Source organism: Tupaia chinensis, unplaced genomic scaffold (genome assembly GCF_000334495.1).
Source record: "Tupaia chinensis unplaced genomic scaffold, TupChi_1.0 Scaffold144017_1, whole genome shotgun sequence".
Classification (NCBI taxonomy): domain Eukaryota; kingdom Metazoa; phylum Chordata; class Mammalia; order Scandentia; family Tupaiidae; genus Tupaia; species Tupaia belangeri.
In genome coordinates this window covers 176,067-185,356 of record NW_006203869.1, presented here as the reverse complement: position 1 = coordinate 185,356, position 9,290 = coordinate 176,067, and positions in this window count along the sequence as shown.

The following is a 9,290-nucleotide window of genomic DNA, read 5'->3' as shown; positions in this document are numbered from 1 at the left end:
GAAGAGCGGATGTTCACCTGTCTGCCACCCCAGTACCAGGGAGTAGGGCTTATCGTTACCTGGTACCTCCATGGGTCACCTCGGAATCAAGTGGACTTGAATTTACCAAAGAAAAATATTTAAAGCAAGATTCAAGGGAAAAGGGGATATTCGGAGAGAAGCACTAACCTCCTCCACCACCGGTAAAAAATTGTAATAGATTTAGTCATTTATAATAATAAATTATCTCCAGATGATTACAACTGTAGCTAAATGTGGTGTTTACTATGAAAGGCCGTGACTCAGAGAGGAGAGGAAGCATAGAGGAGAGAGAGAGACAGGGAGAGAAATCACGTGTACATGTTGGAAGAAGCAGCCACGTTGAAATGAGAGACAGGAAAGGGCAGGCCGTCTTCCAGCTCCGACACCTGTGGGTGGCGGCTGAGGACAGGCTTAGAAGCCGTGGAATTAACTGGTCTCAGAACTTCAAATGGGAGTCTGGCATACAGTTGTTGGCCACAGAACTGACCCGGTCTTCCAAGGGCCGGGAAGCATTTGTTTCCCACCTGCAAACAATATCCAGTGACCTTCGGAAGTGCAGAAGTGAGTCAGGATTCTGATTCTAGAGCGCGAATCTGGACACCTGAGCACACTGATTTTAAGTCATTGCTGAACATCAACAATGAATCAGCCAGGAGGTGACCCATCCAAGGACTTTATCCTCTAATCTTAGGTGACAAAAGCAGAATACCAGAGATGGGGCCGGCAATTAGGACTGATTTTGCCTAAACCTAAGCATGGCTATACTAAAAGGAAATTTGCAACATCGAAATAGTCACCTGTAGGCCCGGCTGTGACAGCATGTGCTGGTCGATGGCTACTGCTCAGCAGGCTGAGGCCCATAGGTTCAATTCCCAGCCCACCCGCAAGGCCAGATATAGTCCCATACCTGTAGTCCCAGCTACTCAGGAGGCTGAGACAGGAAGACTGCTGCATAGCTAGACCCTGTCTAAAACAAAATACGTAGTCATGTTGCGGTCATACAATACTATGACTTTTTTCTCTAACTTTGTTGTTGTTTTTGTCATTTCAAAAGTGACAGGGAAAAGTGAAGAAACAGACCAGCAGGTGGCATAGGGGGTGAGGCACTAGACTCTCACACGTCTGACAGTGGTTCAAGCCCCAGCCCTGGTGGTTTGCTTTCTCACTTTCTCTCTCTCTCTCTTCCTCCCTCTTTGTCTCTCTTGTGAGCATATGTGCCCGATAGCAAGTTAAAACCAATAATAATAATTAATAAAATTAAATAATTCTTTTTAAAATAATAATAAAATCACATAAATAATTCGCTTTTAAATATTAAGAACAAATGATAATCTGAGAAAAAGTTCTCAACTTACATCACAAAGAACTAATACATAAAAAGCTCTTAGAATTGGGACCAGAAGGTGGCGTGGTGGTTAAGGTGCTGGACACTCCCACATGGCCCACCACAGTTCAAGTCCGTGACCTGGTGGCTTGCTTTCTCACTTTCCCTCCTTCTCTGGTGTCTCTCAGGTTAAACTAAAAGTAAACAAGTGAATAAATAAATAAATCATTTAAAAGAAAAAAAGCTCTTAAAGTTTATGAAAAAAAAAATCCATTTTGAAAAAAGGGGTTGGGGCCAGCATGTGATGTGGTAAAGGCAGCAGAACTCCCACTGCTGATCAGGGTTCGAGTCCTGGACCTGGCAGCTTACTTTCTCACTTTCCTTCTTTCTCTCTGTCTCGCTCTGGTCAACTTAAAAAAAATAAATTAATTAAAAAAATAAATAAAATAAAATAATTACAAAGAATAAAATTAAAATTAATTTAAAAAGGATTTGGGGGATCAGCAGATGCTGTAACAGCTAGATCAGTAGACACCCACATAGCTGGGTTGGAGGCCCAGACCTACAGCTTAAAACACACCAGGAGCATGCGCGGTGCAGTAAAATCCCAGGAGAATGGAGAAGGGATTGGGCGTGCCCATCCCCCCTGGGGGTAATTTCATGCTTGCTTTCTCTGTCTCTGGCGAGTGCAGACGCCCTATAGCAAAAATCTCTCTTTAAAAAAAGAGGGGGTGGGAATTCATGCGGAAGTCAGAGTGGAAGCAGGTGTGAGTGGGTCCCACAGAAGGAGCCATGGTGCCAAAGTGTTTGAATCCGCGGCAAGTTCAGCCTGGCGGTAGCTGTTGCCGGGGGAGTGAACTCTGCCTGGTATAATGTGGATGCGGGGCACACAGCTGTCATCTCTGACCGATTCCGATTCCGCGGAGTACAGGAATTGTGGTAGGGAAGAAGCCAGATCCGACAGGGTGAGCAGTTCGAATTCCCAGCCCAGCTGTTCTGAACCGCGCCCGGCATATGCGAGTCTCCAAGATCGGATGGACTGGAGGGCTGGTGGGAGGAGATTATGCCGTGACCAGGCTGCGGAGGGCGCGTCTCTCTCTCTCTCTCTCTCTCTCTCTCTCTCTCTCTCGTCTCTCACACACACACACACACACTCTACCTTGAACAAAGAAAAACCAATTTTTAGGTAAACAGTTCTCAGAAAAAGAAAGGCCGCTTTCTCATCCCCTGGGCACAGAAACCAGTTATCTCTGACTGCAGCTCTCGGCCATGTAATGTGCCAGTCATGGCTGGCAGCAAAGATCACAGAATGTCAACGCCACGCGGCTGTGACCAGCCAGCTTCCTCGCAGCTTCGCCAGCATCGAGGCCCACGACGCCGTGTGCTGCCGCCGTCACTACCGAGACCCTCAGATTCGGGGGCTCCTTCGCCGACGCAGAACTAACTGGCCAGAGGGAGCTGGTCCGCGGAAGGTGAGCGGTGACCTTACGGAGCGAGCAGCAACCCTGGACGACGTGTCCTTGGCACATCTGCCCTCCGGGAAGGTCACGCAGAGCCACACCTGCGGCTCGGCGGGAAGCAGAGAGGCCCAGGCCCGGGGTGGACAAGGCCGAGCAGCAGCAGGCAGCGCCATCTCCACCAGGGCGACCACGCAGCCCAGCTCATGGCCAGCTCGCTGGACAGGGTACCCGCTCTGCGCTCTCCGACGTCGGTCACCCACCTGCCAGCGGTCCCGCTGCTCCAGCCGCCGGGGAGGCCGCCCCACCAGGGCCACAGCCCCGAGGCTTCTTGGCACAACGTCCCTCCACCTCCACCTCCACCCAGAAATCACTGTAACAGCTCATGATTGGCTTAAAGTGAAGGAAATAAGAGTAAAATCCCTTCAGATCTCCTAAAAAAAGAAGGGGGGAGGGGCGGTAGGTGGCGTGATGGTAAAGGGTGCCAGACTCCCACGGGGTTGATCACGGTTCGAGTCCCAGATCTGGCTGCTTGCTTTCTCACTTTCCCTCTCTCTCACACACTCTGTCCCTCTCTGGTCAAACTCAATTAATTAAGTAATTAATTAAAGTTAAATAAAAGAATTACTTTTTAAAAGGGCAGGTTAAAAGCATAAACGGGATAAACAGGATGGGTCAACAGGTGGTGTGGAGGTTGAGGTGGCTGGATCCCACATGGCCAGCTGAACGGTGCTAGTTCAAGACCTGGTGGCTTCAAAATCATGCCAGGCACATACCTATGTGAGTCCAAACCCCAAGAGAAGAGTGGAGAAGAGATTGTAGTATGGTCATCCCCCTCCCCTGGGGGCTGACTTCTCTCTGTCTCTGTCTCTCCACCCCCGCCCCCCCCAGCAAGTGTGTGCTCACACACACACACACACACACACACACACACCCTGGAGCAAAAATATTTTCAAATTTTAAAAATAAAACATAAACAGGCCCCAGCTCCACAGAACAGCAGTAATGTGCTGCTCAGGAGAAACCAGATCCCACAGGGTGACTGCAGTTCGAATTTCTAGCCCAGCTATTCTTTTTTTTTTCTTTATTTGGAGAGGTTTTTGCTACAGGGCACGTGTGCTCACCAGAAAGACAGAGAGAGACATAGAGACAGAAAGCAAGAAATCACCCCCCAGGGGGGATGGCCACGCCGCAATCCCTTCTCCTCCATTCTCCTCTCGGGATCTTGGGCACGCACGCACATGCACCCGGCGTGAGTTTAAGCCACCAGGTCCGGGACACGAACTACGGTCGACTACATGGGAGTCCAGCGACATAGCCATTACGCTAGCTGCTGGTTCCCGGCCCAGCTATTCTGAAACGTGCTGGCAATGCAAGTCTCCAAGATCTGATGGACTGGAGGGCTGGGGGGAGGAGGTTGTGCTGTGACCAACCAGACTGCGGAGGGTCTCTCTCTCTCTCTCTCTCTCTCTCTCTCCTCTCTCCTCTCTCTCAGTCTCACGTGCACCCACACACACACATTCTACCTTAAAAAAAGAAAAACCAATTTTTAGATAAACAGTTCTCAGTAAAAGAAAGGCCATTTGCTTGTTAACATGCCAAAATGATTCTTAACCTCAACTCGTAATGAGTGAAGTGAGAATTTAATGTGCCCTGAGAGAGGACTTCTCTTGTATCAGATGGGCACCAAAGCAGTCTGGCAAGGCCGGGGCCCACCTGGCACTCTCACATGGCACTAGCAGAAGTTCATTACAGTTTCACCAGCACCCTTACTTCCAGGAGTCTACCGAAAGATAGAAAATCCTGAGCAACATACTCACGGGGCTGGGTCAGTGACTGCAAAATCGTTCGTGACACCGAAAGACTAGAATCAACCTGAATGCTCATCAATGCGAAATTTACCGAATACACGTTCCCCACAGTGAAGTGTCGGCAGCCACGGAAAAGAATAAGTAAGATTTCTACATACTGATAAGGTATAGTCGCCTACATTTATTAAGTAAAAACATGCACAACGGTATATATAAAATCCTACCTTTTGTATGAGAAAGGAGGTAAAATAAGAAAAGATGTGTATATACATATATGTGGGAGGGGGATTAATTATTTTTTATTTTATTTTATTTATTATTATTGTTTCTTCATTTGATTAGAGAGAGGGGGAAAGTGAGACAACAAACTACCAGGTCCAAGACTTGAACTGCAGTCACCCATGTGGGAATCCAGTGCTTCAACCACCATGCCAACTGCCAAGCCCTATGTGTGTGATTTAATTTTGCTTATTTCTCCAGAAACTCTGGAAAGATAAATCAGAAATGAATACTAATACAGTTTGCTGTAGGAGGGTAGAGAGGGGGAACAGGAAGAAAGACTTATTTGAGCATACCTTTTAAAATAGCTCTGAGGGACCAGCAGTTGGCGTAATGGCTATGTCGCTGGACTCCCATGTAGTCGACCGCAGTTCGAGTCCTGAACCTGGTGGCTTAAACCTGGTGTTGGGTGTGTAGCGTGTGTGCCCAAGATTCTGAGAGGAGAATGAAAGAGAAGGGATTGTGTCGTGGCCATCCCCCTGGGGGGTGATTTCTTGCTTTCTGTTTCTCTGTCTCTGTCTTTCTGGCGAGCGCACGTGCCCTGTAGTAGAAACCTCTCCAAAAAATAAATAAATAAAATAGTTCTGATGTCTGACCCATGAAAGTGTTCATTTGGAGGTATTTTTAATTATAGAGAGTGCTTGTGTGTATGTGTGTGCACACGACAGAGAAAGAGCGCTCGATAAGGTCTAATCATGCCATGATCTCTTTCCAGCCCTCCACATCCTGAGGATCTTGGGTGCCCGCACATACACCAGGTGTGTTTTCAGACCAGCCTGAGGATCCTAACCCATGGTTGGCCACATGGCCTCCAGTACTGCAGTCAAGTACAGTGCCACCTAGGCTGAGCCACGTTAATGTTTTGTTCGTTTTTTACACATGGTTGTCAGAAGTCCAACAATCTTCTTTCAGTTAGTCTAGCCTCTGTCCTTTCCGGTCTGTGCTGGTAACACCCCTGCTGATATAACTTTTTTTTTTTTGAAAGGTAACCCATGGTTGGCCACATGGCCTCCAGTACTGCAGTCAAGTACAGTGCCACCTAGGCTGAGCCACGTTAATGTTTTGTTCGTTTTTTACACATGGTTGTCAGAAGTCCAACAATCTTCTTTCAGTTAGTCTAGCCTCTGTCCTTTCCGGTCTGTGCTGGTAACACCCCTGCTGATATAACTTTTTTTTTTTTGAAAGGTTTTCTTTGCTATAGGGCACGTGCACTCACCAGAAAGACAGAGAGAGAGAAAGCGAGAAATCACCCCCCAACTCCTGGGGGGATGGCCACGCTGCAATCCCTTCTCCATTCTCCTCTCAGAATCTTGAGCATGCACACACACACATGCCCAGTGTGAGTTTAAGCCTACAAGTCTGGGACTCAAACCATGGTCAACTACATGGGAGTCCAGCGACCTAACCATTACACCATCTGGTGGGCCCCTATGTAACATTTTTTAAATCTTGTGAGAACAGCAGATGGCATAATGGTTACATCGCTGGACTCCCACATAGTGGGCTATGGTTCAAGTCTAAGACCTGATGTCTTAAAAAAACTCACATATCCATGAGTTGTCCAAACTGGTGCATGTCCATGTGTACCCAAAATCCCAAGAGGAGAGTGGAGGAGAAAGGATTGTGGCATGGCCATCCTCCCTGGGGGTAGCAGTGATTAAAAAAAAACAACTTGTGAATCTCCTGTGTATCTCGTGGAAATTCATACCATGGATAAGACCATCCTTTTCAGATCCTTTCTCTATAATCCCATCTCAATTCCTGCCTTCTACTAAGATAGTTGATTGGAGGGGCTGGCAAGTGGCATGGTGGTTAAAGGCAGTGGACTCCCACATGGCCGACCATGGTTCAAGTCTCGGACCTGGTGGCTTGCTTTCTCACTTTCTCTCTCTCTCTCTGTCTCTCTCTGATCAAACCGGAAAATAACAATGATCATAATAATAAATAAAGTTAAATAAAGTAATTTTAAAAAAAAAAAAAAAAGATAGTTGATTGGATACACAAGTATACAGAAAAATCTCAGCAAAAGGTTGTCCAGCCAGTCACACCCTCACCTTCCCTTTCCACATGCTTTCCTGCTAGTGAATTTCCTAAGTCTGCAATCTGAACATGCTGATCATTTCCCAAGTCATAAAACACTGGTTTTCCTTTTGCTTAAATAGTTTCATCCCCAGTTTATCGATGTCTTCTCACATTGTACCACAAGCAGCAAAAAAAAGAAACCAGGCTACACCTTCAACTTTTTATTCAGAAATTTCCTTAGCTAAATATCCAAGTGTATCACTCCCGAGTTCTTTCCACGAAGCTGTAGAACACAACCAAGTTTTCTAGCACTGTGTAACGATGATCACCATTCCACCCATTTCCACGGCGGGTTCCTCAGTTCCTTCTAGGCCTTCACCAGAAATGGCTTTACTATGTCCATATGCCCACTGACGTCCTGTTCATGGTGATAAATATATTCTCTACGATGATAGCCCTTCTGTGCCATTCTCCTCACTTCTTGCTGAGTCTACACCAAAAAGCATGTTTAACATCCCTATTTGTACCAACCATCTCAAGACAATCTAGGCTTTTCTATCATGCTTCTCAAATTTATTTCAGTCTCTATTCATTATCCAAATCTTTTTTTTTTCCTTTTTGATGTTTGCCATTGGGCGTGTGCACTCACCATTGAGAGAGACAGAGAAAGGGAAAGTGAGAAATCACCCCCAGAAGAGGCAATCTCTTCTCCATTTTTCTTCTGGAATTTTGGGCACACACACACATGTGCCCAGCATGGTTTTCAAGCCACTGAGTCCGCCATGTAGGAATCCAGCACCTTAATTACCACGCTATCTGTTGGCCCCTCATCCAATCCTAAGCCACATCTACACTAGATATCTGTGACAGGAGTACCCTCAGTCCCTGTTAGCAAGAGTACTTTGTCAGTACTTCATTCATCTGATCAAATAATGTGCCATTATATGAATATGCCACACTTGATTTATTTATCAGTTGATGAATTTGGGTTGTTCCTACTTTGGGGCTCTCATTAATGCTGCTACAGACATTTATGGACAAGGTTTTTTGTGGATACATATCTTCATCTCCCTCGAGTATATAACAAGCAGTGGAATTACTGAGTCATGTCATAACTATGCTTAGCATTTTAAAGAACTGCCAAAATGCTTTCCAAAGTGACTGCACCATTTTGCAATCCTACCGACAATGTTTGAGGGTTCAAATTTCTCTGTATCCACAGAAGCACTTGTTACTGTCTACCTTTTCTATTTTCGCCATCCCTGTAGAAGTTTTGATTTGCATTTCCCTAATAATCCTGTTGATCATCTATCTATCCATATGCCTATCAGACATTTAGGTGTCTTCTATGGAGAAACATTTTTTTCAAATCCTTTGCCCATCTTCAGTTGAGTTTTTAAATATCTTTTTTTTTTCTGTTTTTCAGTTTTTGACATAGTTGCACTTGCTTGCCAGAGAGAGAGGCAGACAGAGAGAGAAAGTGAGAAATCAACCCCAGGAAGATGGCCGCACTAGTCTCTTCTCCTCCAGGCTCCTCAGAATTTGGGGCACGCATGCACTCGCACCCAGCATGATTTTCAAGCCACCCAGGTCTGCAACTCAAACTGCAGAATCGGTCATGCAGACTAGCGTCTTACCCTCCATGTCACCTGATGGCCCCAGGATTTTCAAAATCTTTTTGTTGTAGAATTTTAAGAATCCGGTGCCAGTATTTGGTGCGGGGAGTAAGGCAGTGGATTCTGACATGGCTGACTACAGTTCAGGTCCCAAACCCAGCAGCTTGAAAATCATGTTAGACACATGTGCGTGACTGCCCAAAATCCCAAGAGAAGAATGGAGAAGAAAGCATTACAGCATGGCCATTCTTCCTTGGGGGGATGATTTCTCACTTTCCTCTCTCTGTCTCTGTCTCTCCCTCTTCAGCCAGTGCATGTGCAAAAAAAATCTTAAACTTTAAAAATGAATAAAAATATAATAAAAAGCATTGTAACAATTCTTTAAGTATTCTAGATACAAGTTATAAACATGCGATTTGCAATATTTTCTCATAATATAAAATAGAAGTTGAAAGCAGTATAAACTTACACTTTTTATGTATTCTTGTCTTTTTCATTGATTTAAAAAATATGTTTATTGTAATTTCTCATTTATATGTAATAGTTGCACATCTGTAAGGTTCTGTGTGAGTTCTCAAAGCATAGGTACAGTATGTAACAATCAGATCAAGGAAATAAACATATTTACCATCTCCAACACTTATTGTTACTTTGAATAACAAAATGTATCCTACTGGTTACACGGAAATATCTGTTAAATTGCCACCAACATTCTTTACTGTGTCCATATATATACATATACATATATATATGTATATGT